The following is a 27,713-nucleotide window of genomic DNA, read 5'->3' on the forward strand; positions in this document are numbered from 1 at the left end:
AGAGTGACAGCTGCCGGGCCCCAGTCCCATTCAGGAACTTGGAAAAAGGAGGGCAGAAGCCCAGGCAGGGTAGTCAACAAGAACATTTCAACAACTTCAGAGAGCGGTACAGCCCAGAGGCAGCCTTCTAAATAATAGGCAGACACACAATACTCAGCTAGAAACAGAAATTTCAGGGGGCAAGGGGAAGAAGTTTGGATGAGCCTACAGGCGTTTTGCAATGCCGAGTGCTGAATTTCACATTTAAGAAAAATGCACTGTTTGAAAGAGGGAAACACTGCACGCTGAAGAGGCTGAACCCAGCAGCCCAACTACTGTGGTCTGACTATCAGTTTTCTGGTGCTAACACCAGTTACCTTTTGGGTGTTGAACAAACAGCATGCTGTCTTTCACTCAGTTATCTCTCTTATGAAGTAGTGCTGACAGTGCCCATTTCTATCTGCTGATAGTCCCTATTGCTCATTTGAGGGTGAGCTGTGCGCCAGAGCTTATAACCATCTTCCAAATGGGAAGGACTGGGGAAACACAAAATATTCAAGCAGGAGTCGAAGCAGCCCTCTAGCTAAGGCTGTGCAATAGTTTCCATTCCAGGGCACCTTTTTGTAGCGGGAGGATGACTAAGATCCCTGTCCAGCAATTGTCTCAGCAAATAAATTTTGTTTATTACAGTGACTGAGCCCTCAGCTACCAAAACACATCCTCTAGAGCCTGGTTCTGCCCTCATCTGCTCAGTGCTGGAAAACAGCATCCCTGAGTATGGTACTACTCACTGGATTTGATTCATCACTGCTTTAATTGGGGCTTTGTGGGAACTCCCCGATAAAGTCCATTGCTAATTAATATGTATGTGTTGCTGGTGGCCTTGAAACATTCTCCTTAAAATGAAGAGGCTTACTAAGGTTTTGTCAGCCAGGACACGCGAGTGACACCAGCCTGGGAAAGATAGTTAAGTCTGTGGCTGAATTAATATCTGCTTCCAGAACCGGTTCTGTGGGTGTGGAGATCAATTGTGTGCTGCTTAATCCCGTGATGAGAAACCAATTAGGAATTACATGCTCAAACTGTCCTGCTTCCTGCATCCTTCCCCACAGTCAGATCTGATCTGCTGCCTGCAGACCGGCAAGGGGCATCAATCCAGACAGGGAAGTAGTCTTCATCCCTGAACAAGAAATTACTGGCACATGGAAACCATCGTTTTATTAAGGCTCTTTGTTTCAATAAGAATGTTGTAGGTGTATTGAAGTGAAACTGGAGGACCAAGGAGAGGGTTGCCAGGAGCCGCTAGACAGGTAGGAAGTTTCAGGGTGTTCAGCTCCTTGATCTCCTTGTAAAGGAGTAATCAATGTTTACTCAGAGTGATGGCAGCGGTATGCAGCTGGAAGCAGCTGTACGCCACAGGAGCTGCCAGCTAACCATTCCCTGTACATTTACTGAAGGAGAAAGCTTCTGCTTCCATGTTGAATCCCCTCGAGTCACATGATTCAGGTAATGATCTTTTTTTACAGATTCAGCTTGAGCCTTTGGGGAAAACCTCGGAAAGATCAACTGCATCTTTGCGCATCCCAGTTTCTAGGAGCAAAAATTGCAGTGGAAGAGCTGGACGTGCACTGCAAACAAGTGCCAAGTCGGGCAGCCTTGCATGATACCAGTGTCTGGCCATTTTAACCAGAGAGAGGGGCCTCATTAGCTCTGCAAAAGGCTTCTGGCCACAGAGTCCCTCAAAATCAGCTGCAGGCCTCCGTCTGCCCATGCAGCGAGAGGAGCCAGGCGGGCCAGGCAGCAGCGCTCAGCCCTGCAGACGGGACTGACAGCTCCAGGAATACTGGACTGCTTCCCTCCAGCAGCCAGCCTGGAGGAGACTCTCTGCATTTGAAAGCCTTTACTAATTTACCTTCCTGCTGGAAACAATGTTGCTCGATTTCCTGGTTTGCAGTGAAATGAAGCTAATCTATCATCTCATCCTGCTGCAAGATTTATTTGTGTTTTGCAAAAGAAAAGCTATGCTGGGGGAAAACGCCAGCGCCTTCAAACTTCTTCCAAAATACAATTCCATTTTCTGTTCTGATAGACGACCACAACCCAGAGCCAGGAACATTCCTCTTTCCAGCTTTGTGCTACAATGAAGTCCTGGTGCAGTTAATGCTCAAACACATGGGCTTGGAACAGCCTTCCAAAAAGCAGAACTTGTGTGAGTGAAGGGGAGGACGCTTGTCCAGGACCACGAACAAGTAAGAGAAATTAGCAGCAGGAGAAAGAATATTTTCAGGTGGCAAGAAAAAGATAATGAAGAGACAAGCTTCCCCAGATTGATTCAATTTATATTTTTGGAAAATATACAGAGGCTCTGAGGTTTGGAGTGGAAGAATATAAAACAGCAAATTAGTAACAGATTACTTCCTTAAGAGGAATTTTCAGTCTCAGGAAAGTGGATGGGAGTATTGAGGATACAACTCCTCGCAAGGCAGCAGCTTTCCAAATGCCTGACGGTGAATCCTGGCTTTTATTTACAGATCAGCATTTGTGCTTTTCCAACAACGACAGCAGATAATAGACAGCGCTGTTTCAATAAAGCGGTGGAGCTGCCTTGATATTGTTCTGCATGAACCTGAATGAGCAAATGAAAAGTGCTTTGGAGGGTGGGATGAACAGGGAGCTCGGTTTCTACAGGAGACTGTGAGAAAACCAGTGCCTTGTGTAGTGCCCAGTACAGTCACCTAAGGTATTCTTACTTTTCCTGTTGTTGGAGAAACCCTTTCCTAGTCATCAGGCACCTGGGGAAAGCATGAAATATGTCTAATATTTACACCTTTCTCACTTTTTTATGTTTTTCCTTGGTAGATGTCAAAGCAGCCGAGAGCTTGATGCAAGCAGTCCATCTTTAGTCATTAAAAACACCCCAAAATGTTCTTAGCTTTAAACATTTGAACGGGTCCTGTACTTTACGTACTTGGACCTCTTATCCACCAAGTACTTCAAGTATATACTTTAGTGCGTGAGGATGTTCACATATCCTCATCGCAGTTCTGGGTTCTGTGTTGGCACATCTGTGCACATACATGTTCTAACATGAACGATCAGGCTCATCGGTAGAAATTAAACTTATAAGAAGTTATGCGTATTTGTTACGTATTCAAAGGTTTGCAACCATTACATATATCTGTACTGAATTGCAAGACGATTTGAGTTAAGAGCTGAGTATAAGTTTAGGTAAGGGGAGGAGAACATGAGCTAAAGATAAAAACTAAACCGAGTTCTCTTTCTCTCCTCACCTCAGCTGCAGTTATATGCTTAAAATCAAGCTGGAAGATACAGCAGGGGCGAATGCAGCCTTGATTTACCTCCTATGGCTAGAGTGAGATGTTGTGGGTTTTAACACGGGGGAGGGGAAGAAATGGGTTTCCAGAGGATTAATGCAACGATGGGCTAAAGCAGCTGCAGTACAAATGGCACCTCTCCACAGATAATCAGTTGGATTTTAACATGCTTTACTGAAGAAATAGACCTTCTTAGCAAAAGGAAGACAGGAAATCAAACACATTTAGCTAACAAAAAGGTGATGAAGTAAGCATGGCACTTTTGCACACTAGCATGTAGTATGTATGTAAGTAGTATTTTAACACCGGCTACCAACAAACACAGCAACCTACAGGTACATTATATGGCCTTCTCTGTGAGATTATGAAAATAATCCCTTCATTAGATTATGGGGAGACTGAATCACTAATGATAGACACAGTAAATATTTATCGCTGCCTTGCTGCATGGCACTCTCGAGTGTGCAGGCTGAGGCTCGGACCCACTCCCTCCTGCCACAAACCGGGGCTGGTACGTTTGCTGGAGCATTTCCTTCCACCTTTGCTCCTCTGGAACAACTCACACCCAACTGAAGGATAAAAGTGGGAACACCACAGAAACCAAATACAAGTCTTTAAACTCACGTGTCTGGCTTTACTGTGTCTCTCATCCGCTGCTGGCGGTGTCCTGCAGGTGTAAAAAGGCTGGGCTAGGGCCGGCAATGCCGGGCAGGGGCACCGTGCTCACCCTTCAGCCCCGTCTTTGCAGGAAGAGAGCAGCCGCGTCAGACGGGGAAGCCTATGGCATGACAGAAGGTAGAAAGAAAAGCTGAATTGCATAAACCTGAGCAATTGAAGGTTTAGAAAAACCACACCCTCACGGTCATTTCTCCCGCAGGCAGATAAGCGTGTGCAGGCTGCTCAGACAACAGTGTAATTTGAAGCTTTTACTTTTCTTTCCGGCATATACCAAAGTCCATTTTCAGTTTGGGTCTTCCTTGCATTTCTTCTTTCAGCCGTGCAATCAACTTGGTTCAAATTTAATGAAGTCCAGTGGACCATCTTAAAAAGTTCTTCAAGACAAAAGATTCATCTTGACTTTCCCCTTGGAAAAGGAAGATGAGGCCCACAAGCTCTAACCCCAAGTCCATGCTTTGAAAATGGGATCTTCACCTTGTTCCTGCATGCTCGAAGTTGGTGGTGAAGACCTGAACTATGTAAGAGCAATTTGTAAACTCTGGAATCAGTTGGCTGAAAATACAAGCTCTGCTAATTTTCTGAGCACTGCAAAATAAAGACTGCTTTAAACCCAGTTATCCAGTAATTTTCAGTTTTAAAAGTACCCAAGAAAGGAGTAAGACGTTGGACTGCCACACTGTAATGCAACAGCTGAGTGTGAATGCTAACTACGAAAGCAGCAACAGCAAAAGAGATCTTTTTTTCAAAAAATATTTTCAGTGGAGGAAAAGAAACCCTGATCTTCCAACTACATGAATCACTAATAAATGCAGTGACTTCAGCCATCATAAACATCTGCTGCTATGGAAGGAAGTGTTATTCAGAAAGCAAGGCAGCTTTGGAGATGAACTTGAAGCAAGCAACTGCAGTATATGCCGAAAATAGGCGGAAGGAAATCCCCAGCCTCCGATGTAAACATCTATGGCTACCAGGTCTTGGCCTCCAATTCATTCTTATGCAAGTTTGTTTCCCTTCAAACATTTTAAAAGCATACTTGCTACTTGTGATTATAAAATCCCTTGTTAAATATTTATTTTAAGAAATCATCAAGGGACTTGTCAAGTCCTACCAGCAAGTGCGACAGGCACGCCCTTAGCCCGACGAACGCTTGTTCGCAGTAGCATTTGCCTTTCCTGCCCTGACAGCACAGCACCTCTGCTTCGAGTTGCCTGAGGAAACCTGGGATGGGTCCCTGCCAAGCCGACCTGCCGCTGCTCGGTGCACGGTTGCCCAAAACCCAGGTGTGTGCCGGCAGTGCCGCGCTGGAACCGCGGCACTGTGGAGCGCTGAAGTGCCGCTGCTCTCCCCCCGGGATGGGTGCAATACGGAGAGACACAGCCCGCACGGGACCAGATGTCCACAGCAGTCACAAGGCCAGATACGCAAGCATCATGCGTCAGCCGTCTGCAAAATTGAACTATGCATATGCAATGTACTTTTAAAAACATGCTTAAGCTACAGAAGCTTAAACATTAGCAAATACGTCCCCGCAGAGCAAAGCGCGTGTTTAAATCCTTCCTCGCATGGGAGGTCTCTCGGAGGCTGATCACCCTAGATCAGAAAGCCCAGAGCCCTGCTGTCACAGGTGACCACATCAGACACTCTCAGTTACAGACTTAATTTCCATTTTAGAAACTAGCCAAGTTTTCACCCCCTCCCACTGCCAGGAGGCTTTTCTAAGTTTCCAGACTAATGGCCAGTTCAAACTCATTTGTTCTCACGCTAATGTTACTGGATTGCTTAAATAGCCTTTCCCATCTCATGACATGTTTTCCTATTTTCCTTCCCACTCAAACTCTCTAAGTCTCTGCTCAGAAGAAAGGCTTTTCACTCTCTTCCTCACCCAGACCTCTTGGGTACCCATTCCTGTCCAAATTCTTCACTCTGGAATATGGCATTAATACTTCCTTACACATACCAGGCAAATTATTTTCCCAGAAGGTGAGTTATTTATTGGCTCTGAACCAAAGAGCTAGCGAGCTGTACTTGTTGATGGAAGATCCTACGCTGAAACTGTCTTTCATCTGACTTTCTCCTCTGAACTACAGCCCGTGTGCTGCATTATTTACAGATCCCCTCCTTTGTCTGCAGCTGGCTAAAGGCTCTGACAGATTTTCTTCATCGACAACACAAAAAAGTGAGAGCATTTTCCTGCTACAATTCATTCTTTTGCATCAAAATGACAGCAGCATCTTACAGATCTGACTGGTGCAATGACACCTGCTTGATAAACTTCCAATTCCTTGGTATAGCTTCATACATTGAAGGCAAAAAATTTAACATATCGAGCTCTGTTGAATTTTATAACAAATTTGTACAGTTCGTCTCAACTTATGCAAATATAGGTATAAGGACAGACAGGAGGACAACACGCCATGAGCCCTGTTGTATTAGATGCACTCATTTATTTACTTCAACTAAATTATTTCAGCATGTATTGCAACCATTGGCAGTACACACTGTGCAAGCTAAGTTAGAAGATTAGTCAAGTCACATTATGGGATATTGTAATAATCAAGCGTTCAGTGATAATATTGTAATGGATGCCATCTGTGAAGCCCCATGAAGCCAGTGCAGATGAGGCAGCAGGCAGGTCAGCTCTTTGCCTGCTGCTGACCCCTCTCTTCCAGCTCCTAGTCCAGGTGAGCCAACAGATTGCTTGCAAAAAAAGAAATAAAAGACCAATTTCCGGTGTACGTTACATTCCTGTCCACACAGATCTGGCAGGGGGCTGAGCTATGCTGTCTCTTTCAAGTACACAAGGAATCTCCAGTGCTGTTGAGTATTTCTGTGATGTCCCCACAATAATAAAGTACACCCTTGTCCCTGATCCCCATGGATGGATGGTAGGATGGGGACCAGGAGGTGGAGGACCGGTGGCCCTGGCTGGCACTCTGCCTTGGTGGAGGAGGGGGAGCCAGGGAAGGAGAATCAAGAGCTGCGGTCACAGCTCAGGGTGGTGGTGACAGACCAGGTCCATCAGGAGATGAGGTCCCCCGGGATGAAACTGTATCCCCTGACCTCCATGATGGCAGACCACATCCACATCTGGTGTGGACATTTGATTCAATGTTCTCACGTGGGATTGCGCCAAATATATACCTTGGCTTGTAGAGGCATACCGGAGAATAGGAACAAACTCTAGGGGGGAAAAAATCGGGTTTAGCAACAACTCTAGAATGAAGACCACTGTTTTCATGTCAGTTCCCTCTCTTTGCTTCCTCTTTGTGGAAAATCAACAATCTGAATTGGATCACAAAACATAAAAGGAAAGACTGCCAAGCTCTTGTACTATGGACTCTCTGGGGACTACTGAGTGCCACTGACAGTCTGCTTGGAAATGAGACTATGGACTCTGCAGTCATTAATCACCAATGTTAAACTAGCAATTCTGTACAGTGTGACAATTTAAATGGGATGTTGACCTCTAAAGTTGACCTACTTGGTGCAATTTACAGATGGCAAGGATCTTACACAGTGTATGTTACTCTGGGAAGTCATGTTTCATTTGTCATAAAAATTCACCGTATCTTCTGTATTCTGTACCTCTCCATTTTCTAGAAGACTCCTGAGAAGAACAGGAGCATAATGAAGAAACTAAAACCACAGTAATAAAATAATCTCTTGTCCTCGATTAATGAACCAATAATAGTACCAGAGTTACAACTATTATTTTCTGAAATGGACAGCTTTCATGGGCTGAGAGAGCACAGAATTAAATATGGCCCTACTGGGGAAAAAAACAAAACAAACCAAAACAAAACAAACCAGCAACTTGTGCCATACCAGCAATTAAAATCATCCCACCAAAGAGCTCACATGGCATCCATCAGGAAGGGCTCCGACTGGAAAAGCCCACAGACCCAGCTGTACAATCTCAAGTGAAGCTCAGGGTCCTTCCACCTCCTCCAGAAAAATCTGTGAACACATGAGCTGTACGTACATAAGCATAACAAACATTCAAGTGGCCAAATCACTCTGGCTGTTGGGAGAGGATAATAATACAGATAGCCAGGCTCTATATGTTTTCCCTTGGGAGGAATTGTTGAAGTTAAAAGATTAATCTGGGCTCTCAGCACATTCATTAGTTAAATTGCAAAGCAAGCTCATTACATAACCAGTCCCAGGACAATTATATTTATCTCGTCAAGGTTCACAGTATGGGTGGATTGCTGACCAAGGTAACGCAAATACCTTCTGCAGAATGGAAGCTCTCTGATCCATTAGAAACATCAGTCCTGTGCCCTACTACAGTTTTTGGATTGCCTGTGCCTTTTCAGAAGAACACACTTGCATAGTATGACCCAGAGGTCTCTCCAGTGTGGAAGGAGGGACTGAGGAAAGCTGGGTTCACTCTCTGGAAGTGGGCAAACCACAGCACAGAAGTTAAGTGACTTGCTCCTAATTACCAAGGAAGTCTCTGGCATAGAGAGCATCTCACTTTGTCATACACAGTAAAATGAATTGTTTAATGTGGAGTACAATGTCTGTACTAAAAGCATGTACAAATACATAGTGAGTGCAGTCCATCCTTGAATTAATTTTCACATCCAGGTTTATATCCGGGCAGCAGTTCATAGAGTTCAAGATTAGAAGAAAGAAGGTGGTCACCTTGCCCGACTTCTTGTATGACACAGGCTGCCACATCCTCTGCTCTGTGCCCTTTATGGACCCCACTGACTGGGTTTAGCCCGATCAGGAATCTTTCTAGAAAAGTGTCCTATCCTGGTTTGAAGAACCAAAAGGTGGGGAGTCCACTGGGCTCTTTGGTAGCTTGTTCTGGGAATTAATCCTTCATACTTGCAAAAACACATGGATAATATGTTGCTAATTTGATGACACTGGTTCAGGTTATTGTCATCAAGCTATGTTACACAATTCCTAGTTGGCTGAAAAAGCCCTTCCCAAGCTGGTATCTGCATCTTGTACCACTACCTGCGTTACACTTGCGCTAGCATCCTGATGTATTTCTCTTGTGGACCAAAAAGACTGTGCTCCAACCAGCAGGTGTATTACCTAGCTCTTAGGTAAGATATTTGCTATTCCCTGCATTCTCCTCCAACTTTTAAATCATCTTTTAAAGTGGTGACTGTGATGTGGTTGATGTTACTCCACAGGAGTCTCCCCATATGCATACATACTATAAACACAGACAAAAATCAGACGCTTGCTCTGACTTGACTCCCTTCTGCGTGTGTACTCAAGGATCACACTAGACATTTTGCCCTGCCACTAGGCTAGGACTACATTCTGAGGTTGTCTATTAAGATCTCCAAAATCTTTCCAAAGCCTCTATTTTTTTCCTAAGCTGTCTTTTCCATTTCTGTAGATACGCTACATGTTCCCTGTTTTCAGGTTTATAATTTTGCATTGGACTGCATTAAAGCAATCTTTGTTCAGTCTGAACTCCACTTTTTAGACAGTTCAGATTCCCTTTTCTGTACCACCATGCATGATCAGCAAGTGATCCAGTATTTTTCTTGCAAGACCAAAAAGTGAACATTAGCAGAAATGGGCTGAGCCCTGATCTGGCACTAGAATCTCACTAGAAATATCCTGATTTTGATACACTAGTTCTTAGCCACTTGACTCGTGCTTACACGAGAATGTAAAATGCCCCATTTTTGATCAAATTATGTTAGAATATTGAGCTTTCAAGGACTATTATGCTGATATAGTTACTTTATTAACCAAGCAGGTAATCTTACATAAAAAAAGCAAGCCAAGTTTACCTGACAAGACCCACATTCAATGAAAACATCATTAGCTGCCATTAATAATATTCCTGTTTTTTATTACTTGAATTTCCATATCAGCTTCTCTATTATTTTACTAGAAGTGAGGTCAGGCTAGCTGCCCTGCCGTTATGAGAATTACCCTGTTTGTGCCGTTAGGACATTGGCAAAAATATTAGCATGCTTTCAGTCTTGGTAAATTTCTCCAATATCCCCAAATTTATTAAAAGGTCACATCAGTGGGCCAGACAATTTCTCAGGCAATTTAAAAAAAAAAAAAGTTAGGATGCATAGCTGCAGGTTATACAAGGTCTACTACTTTAAAGCTGTTTTCCCAAAGTAGGTGGTGTCTAACATTCTCTTAATCACAGATGGGCTGGAAAATAATTCATTCTCCTCATCACATGATATACGTACCGCATCTTGTTTATTTTCTGAAAATTTCAGCTATCTATGCATTTCTTATTAACAGTTTTAGTACCTTCAACCCTTGCAGGGCCTACACCATTGCTACTTTTTTTTTTTCCTTATGTAAATTAAAAACTCCTTCAGAACACCATTTGCTTGTCAAGAGTAGATTTTGTTTTAGCCTTTGCTAGTAATTTCCATGCTTCATAACATATAAATATCAACCGATATCTATCTCCCTTTCTCTAGCCCTTTTTTCCAACATACAGTCACACAGTTTGTTTAAATATGTAAGTACTGTGCATATTCATGCCCACATACGTGTCTATAGGTATACATACATAGCCCCATATACAGATATGTGTGGACAAATATACACCTATTTAAACACATATGTACACATGTGTAAGCACATTTCTACTTTCTGTCTTCTTTTGCCACACATTGTGGTTGTCTTGACAACATTTTGCCCAGTTAACAAACTCTTGTGAAAAACTGGCTGTTTTAATTCAGACATTTCTCTTCCCGGTCAATTTTAGTAGGGGCTGTCCTTGGCTTTGGGAAATTGGCCATTTCAAAACAGCATGTATAAATATTACTGTTTGGGACTGTTTTCTCTTCAACTATATTGAATGCAATCAGGTCATGATTACTTTTTCCTGAGACAACCCCTGATTTCCAGTCTAGCGGATAAATTCATTTTTATCTATTATCAGGCTGTCCGACAGCAGAATTCTTGCATACCAGGTTTGACAACGTTTGTTTCTTAGAACTATCATCCAGTATTTAACCCTACTCTAGTGATGTTTTGCAGGTAGCTAAATGAAATCTTCAGCAAATCTCCAAAAAAAAAAAGTTCCCCATAATTGCACAGTTCTCTTCCCACATGCAGTAGTAGCTCATCCTGTCTGCAGATTCAGTTCAGTGACTTATAACATCACCTCTGCCCACCCCTACTTGCTCCTGGGCTTTGGCAATCAGCATCTTGCACTGCATTTCTTAAGATCCTGCACTTTCCAGTTCTAAGTTAGGCAGATATAAGTCACTGGGTCATACACAAAGTCATTCCTCTCACACAATTTCTTTTCTCTCCCTTAGCCTGCTTAAACAGCTTATACAATACTGTAACATACTGGTCCCTCTAGCACCGAAACCTGATGAGACAATTAAGTTGAATTCATCTTGATTATTGAGAAATTCCAGTTCCTCTTTCTTATTACCCAGACTCCCAGCTTCAGCATATAAGCGTTTCCAAATGCATTTCTCTTTGCATCCTCTACCAAGCTGATTTAATTTGTTCCTGACATGGCGAATTTGAACCACATTTACTTTCTTAACCCCCTTCCGCGTGTTGTTACTTTAAATACAGTTGTGGCAGTTCGTAATAATCGAGACTTTTTTGTCCCCCGCCACACCTATTCAATCTCTCTGTCATTCAGTACTGCATATATTACAAGTCAATACACGGTTTCGCTCCGTGGTATGTAGTCAGTCCAAAACCAACAGAGATATTTTGTGCTGACCCGTGGGATGCTGACACAGGCTGGCTGGGAGACTGTATCTGCAGCACTACTTAAATAATCACATTCGACATCATTCTTTCTGCGTCGGAGCATCCTGTTTTTGCAGGTGGCTTTGCAATATAATTCAGCAAATGCAATTTTTAATACCAGTGCAAGTACTCCTCTTAGGTCACACAATGAATCACAGTCTGCTGCAATACTTGCGATACCTCGCAGTCACAGAACTCAGCGCTGGCCTGAGCCAGTCATGGAAACTCTCTGAAGAGATACAGATGTGTTTCATGCACGAGGAAGAAACGCATTAACATCTGCACATGTCTGACCGTTACCCACTTGTAGCTGCTTGTTTTCACACAGCACAAACTACGAGGCTCCGCAGAGCCTTGCTGGGAACGGGCAGGGGCTGTGCCAGTGTCACGGCCATCTCAGACGTGCCTGCTCACCGCCCTGGTACCTGCCCTTTCGTAAGGGGACAAAACTCTTTGGGGAAGCAGGTTTCACTCAGCCCCCACTGACTGCACTGAACACTGGATTGTCCCTTAAAATGTTTAAACCCTGTACAATCTAGCTAAAGAAAACCAGGGCCCGTTTTATGAACTATGCTTACTTCCACGCATACCACAGGAACTTGCAAAGGTGTAAATTCGAGTCAGGATGCTATGGGAGCTCTGCTCTTATCTCAGAGAGGTAAGGGATCTTCTTGTGTGGAAAGGTTGTATCTTATTAGATGAATTGCTAGAACTGGAAGAACGATGCTTTTTCAGGTATGCGAGCATTCCTTTGGTTACATTCACTGTAAGTTCTACTATGTCCACAAAAAAAAAAGGTATCAGCTGGTGGGACAGAGCACGTAGGAAGGGGTCGCTTCCTTTGAAGAAGGTGAGATGTTTTCAATACACCAGTTCCTGAGCAGCCCAGCCCTTCAGGCTGAACATGTTATCGCTTGGAGATTGAGGCACAGAGTGTTGCTGACTCAGCAAGCTCAGCTAACAGGGGATGGTGCACATCTTGCAAATAACCTCTCTTTGTTTTACTAAATGAGTTAAGCATCAGTCTAAGCACAACTCCTTTTACATGCCAATTGCTTAAATTGCTAATTCATTTCTCCAAGGGAGAATACAATGCGTAGAGTATAAATTACATCAGGGAAAAAAAAGTTGTAAGGACACACAAACATATTTACATATGGGCAAATTAAGTATATAAGGTGTTACAGAAACACACAGAGAACCTCTTTAGCAACCCCCGTTGCAAACTGGGAGATGGTGATAAGAGAAGACATTTAGCCCAGATATGTAACCTAAAGCTCAAACGAGTAAGCGTTACATTATCCCTAAGTGATCTACTTTCAAGCCCAAAAGTCTAAAAACAGTGGCTAGAGGAGCAGCTGGTTTGCTGACCCTCCCCACATAGCACAAGCCCCGGCCTTTCACGGGCTTCGACCCTCGCTCTGTAACACAGCAAACGCATTTAAAGTTTCCAGCAGCTCATGTAACTGTGCTTGTGTACCTGTCAGTCTCCCAGAACCCACAATGACTTTTGGATTCAGGGAACAATTTCAAGTACTTCTGACAGATGAGAAGGGCTTTCAACAGCAATTAAACAAGTTTGGTGAAAGCAGGCAAGCGGGTGGAGATGAAAGACTGATGGCATTTTTGCCAAGAGAAAACACTCACTGAGGATGTCTTACTAAAATGCAAAGCTCCCATTCCCAGTATGGGAAAGAATGTCCAAACAGCAGGAAAATCTCCCCTTGGAGCTCACAGCACTCATGAGTTTACAACAAAACAGGATTCTTTAGATTTGATGCTAGTGAATCTGTCAGTTTAACTACACTTGTTCTCCACACTGGAAAATTTGGATCTTGCATGTTTTCAAAAACCATAACAAACTGATATATTACTGTATAATATATATAATGCATACATATATATAAAAGTCAACAAAAGATTGAATGAAATTTGAACAGTTTCTCATGGAAAGATGATGATGATGATTATTGATTTTGTCTGCAGTCCACAATGTGAATGCTTAGGTATCATTTCAAACAGCAGCTCCTTGAGAAAACATTTATTTTTTATGCATTATACTATGAAATGCCTTTAGAAGTGGCAACTCCATCAAAACTGATTAAAAGAAACTGAGAATATCCATTTAGTCAACTTACAAATCTCATATTATTGGGTCAGTGCTGTAGTGCACTTCCCCTTGCAGTGCATTACAGCCTGCAGCAAAACCACAAAAAGCTCTTCAGCAAACTAGAGAAGATAAGACTTATTTGACATTGCAAAACCTTAAACTCAGCTTTCAGTGTCTGATGATGTCTTCAGCAAATATTTTGTGTGCTTTTTCTAGCACAATTATATGTGGATAATCTGTATTGAACATCTTTAACTGCCAAAAAAGGTAAAACCAAAAGCCTGACCCAGGCGTATGATGCAGAAACCTCCTGAAAAGCATTTCCACCGCAGCTCCGCCGCTTGAATCTCAGTTGGTAACATTGACATAAGAACATTTTGCTGGTGTGGTTTGAGGCCTCTGTAGACCACATATGCTGAAATATTCCAGGTCTGGGACAGAAAAGCCACCAAACTAATTCTGTATATGATTTGAATGCAGGACTTGAACCCAAATCTCCACAGGTTCAATGTTGACATACCTGTGCTTCATGCTACCATCCTTCCCTCTTGCTGCTTTGCTGGGGAACTGGTGCTAAGAGCTTACACTATATGAGGTACTTACTAAGCATATATGAATGGGGTTGCTATTATCCGTCACAGGCTTCAGGCTGAAGCAGTTGTTCAGAGCATCCCTGACACGTATCCCTGCTGCTGACAGAACAAGTCTATATTCATGCCCCACGGACAAAATCGCCATTCGTATTTAGATTTGCACCATGTTCACAAAGTTCCTTGGGAGATCTGTTCACTTTGTATGTGGGGAAATGGATCAGAAAATACTGACAATTTTCAAAATGCTTGCTTTGAATTTCAATGTCTCCTCCTTGTACTGGCTAACAGTGAACTACTGTTGATACACACTAAGTCCCTTACACTGCACGTAAAGTACGTTGACTTGCCGAGTGTGCAGAGACTGCAAACTCCCTTGCCTACCCCTCCCTTCCCAAAACACCAGCAATGGACCATTATCTTTGATTTTGACATCTGAAGAGAGAATGCAAATGCCAGGAAGGAAGTTTTTAGAATCTGTAAAAAAATACTCTCTAAAAGACCTTCCAAAGGGAATATTACAACAGGATACAGTAAAGAAAAACAGGAGAAGAATTTGAGGGGGAGAAGCTCACACTATAAATGAAAAAGACTTCTGAGAATAAACAAAAACAAAAGCACATCCAAACTTACTTCTGCTTAACAAAAAAATATATCATTAGTGAATTTTCTGCTTAAAATAGACTAAGCATATTAGTGGAATACTTGAATATGTCTAATTTATACCTTCCAGACTGTGCAGGGTAGTACAAGGAAGATGAAAGTGCACTCAGAATTGATGTTGGGGCCACCCCCGCTGGACCACCAAGGCAGAAGGTGAAATGTGGAGGTTACAAGCTGAGTACTAGGACTTTCCTTTCAATTTTTCTTTGAAAAATTTCCTTTACATCACCAGGGTATCTCCTCAAGAATCAGGAAAAATTTATCTCTAAAGTCACTGAACTGAAGGTTAGGAAACCTCAGTCTTTCTGAGCGTCTTGGTAATAGCTGGTCACTATAAAATTGTCATGACTTATTGCATTTTGGAGATGGTGACTAGCTTAAAGCTATCTGTATTCTACGTGATAACAACATGTAATATAAAAGCAAACATTACCCTAATTGTAGCCTTTCTCCTCCCCCAATTTCTTTTACTGAACACTGTCAGGGTAGACTGTGCTGTGCAAGCCAAGCAGACAGTCTGCACATCAAAGAATTTGCAAGCTAAGCAGCTGAGATCAGGAGATCAGCTCTGCACAAGGAAATCCAGAACTACTCAACGTTACACGGATCTGCACAGGGCTTTGTGCATGACATGAAAGTCATGCTGGAAAGGCTGACTCTCAACAAAGATAGGGGATGGTGACCTGCTGAAGAAGGCTAAAAAGCTCTGAAGAGTTGTAAAGTACAGCTGACTTTCAAACAAACGTCTGAGCAGCTGAGAAGTTATCCTAGGGAAGAACAGGACAGAGCAAAGCAAAGCAGCAACACTGACTTTGCTTGTGGTTTCTCCTCAATTATCCAGGCAGCAGGTTTTTGTCAGAATGCTTTCCAGGCCCAAGGACTTTTGACAAACTCAGTATAGACCTTCGCTGGTCTACATGAAGAAATGCAGATTTGTTACAAAATAAAATCTGCTGGTTTAAACTGAAATTTCAACGAAAGATCATGGAAGAGTAAATTAAATTGAAAGCGTTAAGCTTATGGTTGAAAAGATACTGCAGTCTGAAAGGGAAATTGTACAGCATTTTTTGCTGGTGTTTTCATAAGCTGGATGGAATTGCACTGGTCTGTAGGTGCTGGGCACAAGGAGCAGAGCTCGAGCAGCCCTCGCAAGGTTCTGGGTGAGTGACAGGATGGCACTCTATAACCCAAACTATCAAAAGCTATCCTGGGAGAAAAAAAGGTGTTCACGCCAAGAGGAGAGGGCATAGAGAAGAACAATCCTTTTAAGAGGAAATTTGTCTGCCTGTCTACTTTTAATTAAGAAACTAGAAAATACTCAGCATCACAACTTTAAATTCACCTTCTCCCAAATTAATAACTTATCCTTAACCCAATTGCCTAGGGAAACAAAGTTGAGGCAATCATAATGTCATTCAAAGATATTACGTGCCCATAAGTATAATGCAAATAAGGCAGAGTGGTAGAGGAAAGAGATCCCATTAAGCATTCACACGGAGAGGAAGGTTGAGGCATAAATACATCCCTTATTAGACACTGAAGAATCAACAAAAGGCTTGAAATACTTGAATGTCTCATGGGAAACACGTCAATTGAACTCACGCCTCTCTAAACATCAGGAAATCCAGCTACCAGACATAAATCTGTAAGAAACCAGGCTTCACTGGCTCAGCTGCTCACCCAGCAACTTCACTTCAGCAAGCAAACTGATTACTACAATTACAAAATACCCGTATTTCATCGGATGGAGAGTGCAGCAAACAGGCTCTGGGTGAATAATCTCGGCACGAAAAATGTCAAGTAAGCAGTTTCCAATTAGCAGTCCTCACCAAACTAAAGCTTCTCTTCTCCCTGCCTCCAGGGCAGCATTTTCGGGACCCATGGGAGGGGGTGCTCTGTGTTGGGGGGCACATGGGGCTGGGGCTGCTGTGTGGGGAGGGCTCCCTTGCTCAAGGGGAAGCGCAGTTGTGAACCCAAGAACAACAAAGCAGCATTACACTTAATCCACTGCCATCTGGCTTCATTTTGACAATCCACAAAATCAGACACAACATTCTTCCGCAAAATCCCTGAAAAACAGCACAGCACTAGTGTCAAACCCAGCGTCCCCTCCCTCCCTGGCCCCTCTGAGGGCTTGGAAGAGAAATTTCCCATAAAATGAAGAGCGGTTCCCCCAAGTGACATTCCTGCAGGAGCGTTCAGGCTACAGATGTTTCTACTGTGGCAGAAGAGTTTGTATAATGCAGCGCCGCTTGTCGTATTTATAGACACAGGGAGGGGGAAGGGCATGAGGAACAGAAAACAGGAGAGGCTGCGAGCAGTGGTGTCGATCCATAGGCGAGGAACCGCCTGAAAAAGCCTATTGACTCTGCGTGTTTGCTCAGCTCTCGACCTGACCAAGGGAAAACCAGGACCATCCATCTTCCCCAGCAGAAACAAAATGGCCATCCCTAAGGGGACAAGGCGAGCCATAGCCTTTAAACTAGCTGGGAACACAGTCCTCCTGCAAATCAGCAAAACAAATCCCATTATTATTATTATTATTATTATTATTATTATTATTATTTCAAAACAATGTGTTTCAGGAAGCCTTGGTTTGCCACATTTGCATTGTTACTGAGGCATTTAGGTACTCTACATGGCCCGCAAAGTGGGCTCAAATATTGCCTCATAGCTGATGGGGTCTCCTAACTACATAACATAGATGTTTTTTTCCACAACAGAAGACAGAAAGGCAACGAAAAATCCTGAAATAATGCCTGATTCAGGCTGAATTCTGTTCCTGTTGACAAATACTGATTATCTACAGAAAACAACTTGCCAAGAACTGAATCATATTTTCATTGTCACCTCCCGCCTTAAGGTTGCAACTCAGCTGCTGGGTTTCTTGCGTCCTTTCAGACACTTGAGCATTGGAGACGCCTGGCCTCCAGCATGACACAAACCTCCTGTAGTTCCTGCGTCATTGCTGCCAGCTCTGTGCGGATGTCTCATATCTTCTGGGACATCTCAACTAGCACTAGACGCCTGAACTTAGGCACCTGCATGAGATTGCAAGAGGTACTCCACTGAGGCTATGTCCTCTGTTCCAGCATCCTCATGTAGTCCATGATCATCTATCTGCTTGCACTCCCTGGGTGCTACCTATGATGGGAGCAAGCATACACGGGTGTCTTCCCAGTTGCCAAAACAAGTGCACTAGCAAACAAAACATTCACACTCATGAATGATACTTTGCTCAGCTTCCATAAAAAACCATCAGGACAGAAAGCAAGGCAGACTCCATTCGCACGCCTGCCTTAGGGCTGAATGCCACAGGGATGTCTCCAGGCACGGCCTGTGCTGTGCTTCTGAGCGTGGCTGAGCATCTTGTCTTCCAGAAAGCTCATTACTGACAGCAGCATTAATGTTAACCAGGCACATCTCTGCAGAGCGCTGCGTGTGCACATGCATTAATCAGGCATCTTTTTTAATGTCCAAGATTATGCCAGGGAGCAACCTTGCCTGGCCGTCACACATGGATTAAAATAAGTGAGGGGAAATGGAAAGAGTAAGTTCCCTGTGCTACAGCAGTGCCACCTGCAAGAGACATGTAACTTCATAAAAATTTATCCTATAGAAACTCCCAAATGTTTCCAGTTGTGACATACGAAAGATCACATTCATATCATGGCCTGAGAGGAGGAAATGGCACACTTGCACTAAATACTGTTTTGCAGCAAAGGTTGTACCTGCAAGAACTTCAGCATTGCCAATAGAAAAGCCGTGCTCTCGCACACCAGCAGCTCAAGCAAGTACACACCTGGGAGGGAGGGGAAGGGAGAACATAATCTCCTGTAAAACCAGAACTGTAAGCAATACAAAAAAAACACTTATATTGAGGAGGACAGTAAGGAAACAGTGAGCAAATGAACAGTTATATCCCTAATATTAAAAAAAACCAAAACCAAACAACCTACAGAAAACTTGATTATGACCCAGGCTAAAAGGACTGGGGAACCTGTACTATGATGAATAATGTGGATTTGTGATGCCAATGGGTTTGTAGGGAAGTCAAGGCAAATAGTGTGACTAGTAACAGACTTCAAGCTGAAATTATAAGCTGCTGTGATGTTGCCGTTTAATTAGCTATATGTTTCACAAAATCATATATTTTACAGGTTCAATTTGGGGCTTTAATCATTTCATGCTGTAGTCTTCTGTTTCCCCTCAATGTGCATCCTCCAAGAATGCTACAGTAGCATCCTCACTCCAGGTGGAAAGCTAGATGTGCAGCTCCACTTTACAGCCAACAAACCTCTAAAAGGATGGTAGAATTCGAATTGCAGGTTTTTACTGATAGCAGCAGTCTCCAGATTACAGTTTGTTTTTGCACAGACACACCTGGTGCCTCCCCCTCTCTCTCCTCTAAGTTCTTTCCACACACCATGACTAAGCAATCACTCACCGTAGAGGTGGGATGAGTTGCTGATGGCATTAGAGAAGCTTCTCTCAGGGAATGAGAGCAAACAGATACATAAGGGAAACATCATGGAATTGCTGGATTTTGAGCGAGTATTTCTGTTTGTTTTTCTGAAAAATAAACTCCAGTTTGTTCCACTTTCATACAGGGCCTGCCCGATGCTTCATGGTGATCACAACAGGATTTGGCCTGGCTCTTGGCCAAAACTATGTCCTCTGCAATAGTCATCAAGTGAGAGATCTGCACGTCAAATGTTTATGGTGCTTTCTTCTCAATAGAAGCAGAAAAGCTCTGCACCACCCATCCCAAAGATGTCCCTTTTTCTACTCCAAGAGCTTGTGAGGGCTCCCAAAAAACAAGTTTACATACTCTTATGCTCATTTACCCACATCTGGAGCAGCAGCTACCTGTTAGAAAGATGACAGGAGAAATCTGACACTCTTTCATATGCTTGCAGTAGTAAGGAGCAGTTTTCTTTATGCATTTTTGAGTTTTTTAACTGTCTCTGTGGAGAAAATTACAGCTGAATATTACAACATTTCAAGACCTTTTTACAAAAGAAGAAAAAAGAAAACCCCACTGAAAGGTGTCCCCTGTATTCCGGTCACTACTAGACTTACACATTCAGAACCAGGTACTTGGAGTACAGCTACTCCTGCTTCCCACTCCCCTTGCCACCCTCTGCCTTTTCACTTGCTGAACTGGAGCTTCTCCAGGCCATTTGAACCAGTAAGTATTTTCAGCTGATACTAATGGATACCTGACGTGAGTCTGCAGCATTACTCCTGCCCAAAACTATATAATTTCAAAATTGTCTCACCGTACCCTGACTTTACTCCTTTACTGGACTACAATCAGACCCGTAAATGGAAGAAGGGGCTTTGTTTTGAGGATGTAGCTTTTGCTTAAGTATTGTCTTTCCCTATATTGCAAACTGGCAATACTCTTGGAAACCTTTGCTGAGAGAGAGTATCCTATAGCAATTAAGGTGTCTCAACGGAGCTATATAAAACACTTGAGGAAAATGGAGTAAAAATTGTGAAAGACTGAAATATTCATCTCCTGCCATCTGCTACACAGGATATATGGTATTTCACTCTTTCAATGCCTGTAATCTCTCTATGTTTAAATCTCTCTGTGTTTAAAGCTCTGTTCTGTTTTAAAATAGAAAGGTAAAGCTTTTTTTCACACCCCATTTACTGGCCAGCTGGAACTGCAACGCCTGTTCCTGCTCATTTATGAGAGTTCAGAGGAGAGGGTGGTGGGCAGCACCCCAGTTTAGCTTCTCTGTGAAAAAATGTTGATAGGAAACAAGGGGAAAAATGGCTGTAAAGATCTTCCTTAAAAGGCAAGAGAGGTCTTACGAATGAGAACTGCTCTTCTTAACTTCATTTCATAAATAGCTTTCTCAAAGCCAAAATCACTCATTCAGAAAGGATCTCAGAGACCCACTAGAACATGCTGCGTGGCCTCGCAGTGTCGTTCTCACCGCGGGTGGGAAGCTGCAGCAGAACCGCAGACTCAAAAACCGGGCTGAAATATCATTAGAATGCAATTATAGGATATAGCACAACAATCGTGGAAAAGGAAAGTGCGTAACAGCAGAAAATAAATCATAGCTAATTGAAACATCATTTTAGAAACTATTGTGGCTCACATATTAAAAACACAACAAAGTATTCTTGCTTTTTTTTAACAAGGGGAGGGGTGTTTTCATTTTTAAAGGGCACACTTGACACTCTATCTGCTTTACGCTGTGCAGTGTGATTTTTTCCATCTATGTTTATTTCACCTTTCTTCGACCACTATCTTTCAGTCACTTCTTCAGAGTGCTAGTTTAATGTCAACAAGAGGTAATTCAAGCAGAGATTAAATATTTTTGGCATTTTATCATTAGTATTGCCAAAATCCTGTATAAAATAGTCCCTTGTAGTATCTCAAAAAAAAAAAAAAAACAACCCACAAAAAACCCAAACAAACCTCTGATTTCTAACCCAAGCACTAGCTCAAGACAGTAACAGGCTGCTTTTTGGCTGATCTGCCAGCCAGAATGATAGCTTACCAGACACTTTTTATCTGGATAGCGATTGCTATCACCATCTTTCTGGGTTAATTTTTTGCCCTTCTGTCTCTGATTATGGGAAGACCTGTTCTATTTTGATGTGTGTAACAACCTGTTTTAAATAAACAAACACTCTTCTTAGTTTTTTTTCCAGCCTACATTGCAGTCAGCATGGCTGTGGTTGAAGGAAGAGGTCTCACACTCTGGACTTGGTCCTGGAGCTGCAGAAATGGGACTGCTGGCCAATGTTACTTCAACAGAGGAGGAGAAGATACCTTCCCATGGATGGAGAGGATCAGCAGCAACCTTGTCGGCCTTCCTCTACTCCAGCTGGTGGAAATTTAGTCTTGTCTTGGTTGAACCAGGGCCATATGCTCTGCTCCCCGCTGCTCACTGCCTGTTGAGATGGGGAAACTTCTCCGGCTTAGCAGATTGCATTCATGCAAAAGCAGGTACATAGGCAAGAATTGCCATCATATTGCTGTCTGTGAAATCCATGGTGCCTCAAATTATTCTAGATGACTCTTTCAGGTATTGGAGAGGAAAAAAAAAAAATATGAAACTCAAACCTCTGGCTCTCCAGATGAAAAAGTTCTTTGGAAAGAGTGGAAAGTTGCTTTTCCTTAACCTCACCAAGAGAGGAAGGACAGGATTTGCCACGGTGCTGTCCCGTCTGCTCTGCAGCGTTGCCGAGTTGGAGCACAAGTGCTCAGGCAGTGGTGGCTCTCCCTGTGCTTTGGCTCTACAAGAGTACCGCAGTCAGTCTGGGGCACAGGCAGACCTCCAAACTACCCCTGCTCTCTGCAGAGTAAGAACTGCAGCAGTCACCAGAATTTCCTTCATCTGTCAGGGAAAATGCAGCCGATTAAACGTCTGTGTTGTTTCCGTTCTTCAGAGAAGAAAATCTATTAAGTGAGAATCTTTTCCTCTAAGAGGTGTCCGATTTGCTTCCAACCCAGCATTTTGATTTGCCTGTTCACTGCTGTCATGAAACATGAAAAAAATCCTCTTTAGAGTACCTTGGCGTGCTGAAAGCAATTTTTTGAAACCAAGTTACCACATGTTCAGAAGGAAAAGGAAAGTACTCATGGAACATGTCCCACAGGCTCATAAAAATGTGGTCATTAACAAAGATAAAAAAAAAAAAGAGTTAAAGTGTGACAGTTACAACAGGAAAGAAAATGCCAAGAGTGCCTCAGATCTGGAAAAGCAGAAAAAAACACCACCTTAAGAGCAGAAAGAACACAAAGAATATTTCTTTCAACTTTCTGCAGAAAAATCCTAAAATATCTGCTACTTGAAAAGTTTATAATTTAAGAAAAGACTGGGAAGCATCCTGAAAGCAGCTGCAAATTATACATCCACCATAGTCCTGCTAGCTGGTGCAGAGCGGCCTCCTTTCCAACCCCCTGGCTCACAGATCCTCAGAGGAGAGCCCGAATGAGTCACAGCTGTATCTTTCGAATTTCATTTCAATTATTGAAGGGGAAGGCTTGAGTTTGGCCTGTACATGAAAAAACACCAGCTTCCCAGAATGTTTCCCCCACCGGCTGTTTTGTTTGTTTTGGTTTGGTTTTGTTTGGTTTTTTTTTTTTTAAAAATATGTTCTAGGTCTCTAATGAAAAATAGGAATTTTATACCCTGCTGGTGGCATAATCATTTCAGTTTGCCTGGATCCGGTAGGGTCCACAAGGAGATGATATTATTATTAGAAGAGAGGACAAGACTTCTGTAAAGACACAAAACAGGCAGCAGGGTTCTGGGAGAAGCAGAGATGTTTCGTGAGTTAAATCGGGGTGGAAGCTGCAGGCTCAACAGCCCAACCCCACCACTCGAAAGGGACCTGATTTTCAACCCAACATCTAAACTCCCAGCTGTGTTGCACACAGAGGTGTGCTGTGAGGCTAGCGGTGGGAGACAGCTTATGCACCTCCACTCCCAACGTACTTCCAAGACAGCCAAGCAGCGGTAGGGACCAGATGTGCAAAAGTCACAGGTGGGTTCTGTTTCGTACAGACCAAAGGCCAGCGAGGCAGTACAGCATGGGTTTAGACAAGAAAATCGTCAGACCTTATTTCAGTTTGGTCGCTTTGTCCATGCCTCCTCAGAATGACCAAGCGACCCTCTCTAACAAGGGTGATGCAGCTCAGGTATCTCTTTCCTTAGCTGAGGGCTACTAGGCTGTTATTTCCCCATCCCAAAGTAGACTTTGAGGTGGCGTTGCTCAGCTTTTCTTACAGAATAGACTCTGCAGAACCATCACACCTAGGAGAGACTTAAGCCATGCTTGTAGTAAAAACTCCCGGGTTCTTTGGTGTCTTTGGCACCTTTACAAAGTAACTAATAAAAGCATTGGCAAAACAGAAGGCAAATGGCAGCCAGCGAGTTTCAGGGGGAACATTGGCTACGGTTTTCGAAAGTGGAATGACTTTTCCTTCTTATTGCATTTCCTGCGAGATCCTGCCCTTTAACCAAGCACTAAATCTCAATATAATTACATCATTCATTTTTTCTCCCTACCATGCAAAACGTAGCCTAAATCAGCTTGGATAGCATTACCTGTATTTATTTTACATCGCCCAAGTTAGTTCAAATGCTACTTGGGATAAAAGAAAGCCATATGCAATAGTGGAAAATGTAGTAGGGTGTGTTATAGATTTTCCTGTAAGTTTATTCAGAAAGCCAAGAGGTAGAGCTCACACTGGGGGCAGGGGTGGACCCAGACACAACAACAAAACTGAGAAAGCATGTTAAGGACATAATGATTACGCTCTAAAAAACCCAGAAGTCTAGACCTGAGGTCAATTTGCAAAGCCATACACAGGAGACAGCAGGCACCCCAAGTTTGAAAAGCTAAGTGACAAGTGTACAGCCTTACACTGTTTTGAATCACGAAAATCAACTTGCTTCACATGAAGAACAGCAGATAACAAGAAACCCCCTCTTACCAAGATGAATCAAAGCAGTTGGTGCAAATGGTCCAAGATGTGAGCATTGGTGCTGGCATTACTCACATTCCTCTCCACCCACTGCGCACGGTGGGCAACTGGAATTTACAATTTACAACTGGCAGACTGCTTGCATGTTCTCCCAATATGTTAACTGTTGTCTTGATTTGTATTGTTTTTTCCGAACATCACAGCTCCTTCGCTAGGCTTTGTTGTGGGCAAGGTTATGTACATGGCAAAGCTTCCCATATGGAACAGTTTAATGGCTCTGGGATATCAATGCAGTTTGCAACAGATGGGGCTTGGTTAGACAAGGAGCCAGTTACTGTGGGTGTTTTTACAATTGTTTTATGCAGCTCTCCTATCACCACTTGGAGGTAAAGCAGAAAAGAGACGTCTTCAGGGACAGAGAGGAGGGCTAGAAGGGACATGTTGGCCAAAAAGACAGAACAAAGGAAGGAAAGCAGAGGGTTAACAAATAATATTCATGGCTGCATCTGAATTTCAATTAGTCACCAGCCCTGTAAGTGCCACTTAGCCATTGATCTTACTATCAAGCCATGGTGCGGCCATCAATTCTCCAGGTTGTGACCAATCCAACCAGTCAGGCCAACAGCCAGTGCAGAGACAACAGCCTTCAGCTGTTTTAGCTCCACTTCCACTTTCTCCATCCACCTCCACCCCCAGAGACCAGGATATGTTATGCAACAGCATGAATATTAACATCACCGTGTGGGCAGAGAAATGTATCTACAACCTCAGCACAAAACCCCAGGCTGAAACATCGCAGCCCAAGTTACAGCCCGCAGTTGTGAAAAGCGGTTAAAAATCCTCAATGGTTTGCATGTGGGGTTCAGATTAGGTTGAGGTTTAGGCTGGAGTTGTATTCCACAGAGTAAAGGTGATTTATAGGTCCTCAGCTTGGGATTTCCCTCAGGGTTTCCCCCTTTGCAAAGCAACGCAGCATGACCCTGCTGCCCATGCGTGCTGGTTACCACTTTTAATTTGTGTTTCCCTCTGGGGAACTGCCATCCCTGGTTTCAAAACCACCCTGAGAGAGGCAGAAGATGGACAGTGGTGAAAACTGTTGAGGGTTGAACGCACCCTTCCTTCCACTTCTGCTCATTTCTGAAGCAGGCTGCTGGGAAGCGCCAAGTATCCACAGGCTCGGCGAGGGCACATGGAGCAGGTGACGGTCAGTACGTTCTGAATGTTCAGGGAGATGGTGTGGAGATGGGAACACCATAGCTCTCCCCATCTCGGTTCAGAAGAAAATCTACTTTCGGCCCTTCCACAGATTCAGCTAATCTCAAATATAATGGAGCTACAGATCTTCAACTCTCAGGGTCAAGGAGCAAAGGAGAGGGCAGGGTCTGGGCAAGTAACAAAACAAAAATCAGCTGAAACAAAGAAGGGCATTTAGATGAGGAGAAGAAGAAGGAGTTGTGTAAAAGCAATGACATTTTTGATGGAACAAAAAGCATATTAGCTGAAAGCCAAGTATTGGATCCAGGGAGAAGATTTGAATCATCCCCTTGGATCCGCTCCATTCTTAATAAAACATTAACTATTCATCGAGAGAGAACACACGTGTGTGCATGAATCAGTAGCCTGGCGGGTCTTCTTTGAGAGATGAGACTTCCTGTGCACCAGTCCCTCTTCTAGTAAATGTTAATTGTTTATCCAAAGTGGAACAACTTCAAGAGGAGAGGCTGAGGGCTTCCCGACTGCCTCCTCCTTGGGCAAAGTGGTGACAGGAGAACTGGACAAGTTAACTACTCCACCTTTCACTAAAGAGGACGCACTCACAAACGTCTTCCTCCCTTTCCCACCAAATGGAAATATTTTGGGGTTTAGTCGGGAAAAAAACCAGAATCCCTCTCAGTACTATCTGACTTGGATTTACCCTTGCATTTTTTCAGCTGCAGAGCAGCCCTGGTGCTGACCCGGGGGAAGGAGCCCTCTCCAGCCCCAGCTCTTCCTGTGGTCCCCAGCCCTGTAACTGCAGTCACACACCTGCCGGAGATTTGTGCTCGCATTCAAAACATAAGCTGACCAGAGAAACTGGTTTTCTACAAGCACTGCTGAAAGCAGCACCTCTAACAGTAGCAGGGAATGGCTCCCCGTAACAACCAGCCACCTGTCTTGGGCTGTGCCACGGCCACAAATTCAAGAGCAGTAGCAAGCCTGCTTTAATTAAACATTATTTAAAACCATCAAACAGTTACTCTTACTTACAAATATCAGCTGGTCACAGCCGGCTCTTAGCCAGTATGTTTTCAAAACTTGTTTGTGCTTCACATCAGCTATTTCCCGCAGGATCTATCCCTGCAAGCAGGCTGAATGCTTAAAAGCAGTGTTTCTCGGCCATTTTAAAATCAAGGGACAGCGTACCATTATAGGGGAAGAGAAGCCACTGTCCTTCTTGCATCTCTTTTTGTTATTAGTTGCATGCTTTTACTTGGCCACTGCGAGTCAGAAAAATTATGTTCCCATTGCCACGGCCAGAGGGTAGGAGGTTCTGCTGCCATCATGTCTCCCATCACCTTCCTATGTGTTATGAATCAGCAATGGACTGCAAGCTACAGGCTGCACAAGACTGCTCTATGGCAAATATTGCCAGGCTGTCATCATTTACTTTTTCTTATATCTGGGCAAAGCAGAGATTTGTCTCAATCTGCGATGGGACTGCACTGCTCATCCTGATTCACACCTCAAGATGCAACACGTGCGTGGAAAGAGGGATCTGCCCTAACTCATACACGTACTGAGCTGCAGGAGCCCTGGTGCTGCAGCATTCCCACGCCGGAGGGAAGGCAGCACAGCAGCAGGGTGAGAAAGAAACAAGGGTGACAGCCCCAGGAGCAGGGGACCTGGACCCTAGAGTCATGGACTGCTGCCAGAGCTGCTGCAAGAGACTTGGCTTCCAGCGCATAGGGTGGTCTCTAAGTCCTCCTGGTTCCTACTGCAGAGATCCCTTGCTTCCTCCTGGTGCTGGGACGAGGAGGGAGCTAGTACTCTTAGTGTATCTAGAAAATTCCTCTGCACTGGGACATACCCAGTTTCTTTGCAACTCACAAATTTATATACAGAACTCAAAGGGGCAAAATGGCACTGACACAGTCAGGATAAGGACTTGAGGATCACAGGTT

General features: G+C 43.5%; 1 protein-coding gene across 2 annotated transcripts in view; it reads right to left on the reverse strand.

Annotated features, from left to right (window-relative positions):
- LNX1 (ligand of numb-protein X 1) overlaps positions 1–27,713 on the reverse strand; it is a 179,213-nt gene that overhangs the window by 80,154 nt on the left and 71,346 nt on the right. The window contains exon 2 of one of the 2 annotated variants that reach the window (XM_054823891.1): positions 3,939–4,092. The gene's annotated coding sequence lies outside the window, so the exon portion shown is untranslated. Of the gene's footprint in view, positions 1–3,938; positions 4,261–27,713 lie in introns of those variants that run through there. The other variant, XM_054823890.1, reaches the window with a different exon arrangement.

The sequence above is a fragment of the Grus americana genome, chromosome 4 (assembly GCF_028858705.1).
Source record: "Grus americana isolate bGruAme1 chromosome 4, bGruAme1.mat, whole genome shotgun sequence".
NCBI lineage: Eukaryota > Metazoa > Chordata > Aves > Gruiformes > Gruidae > Grus > Grus americana.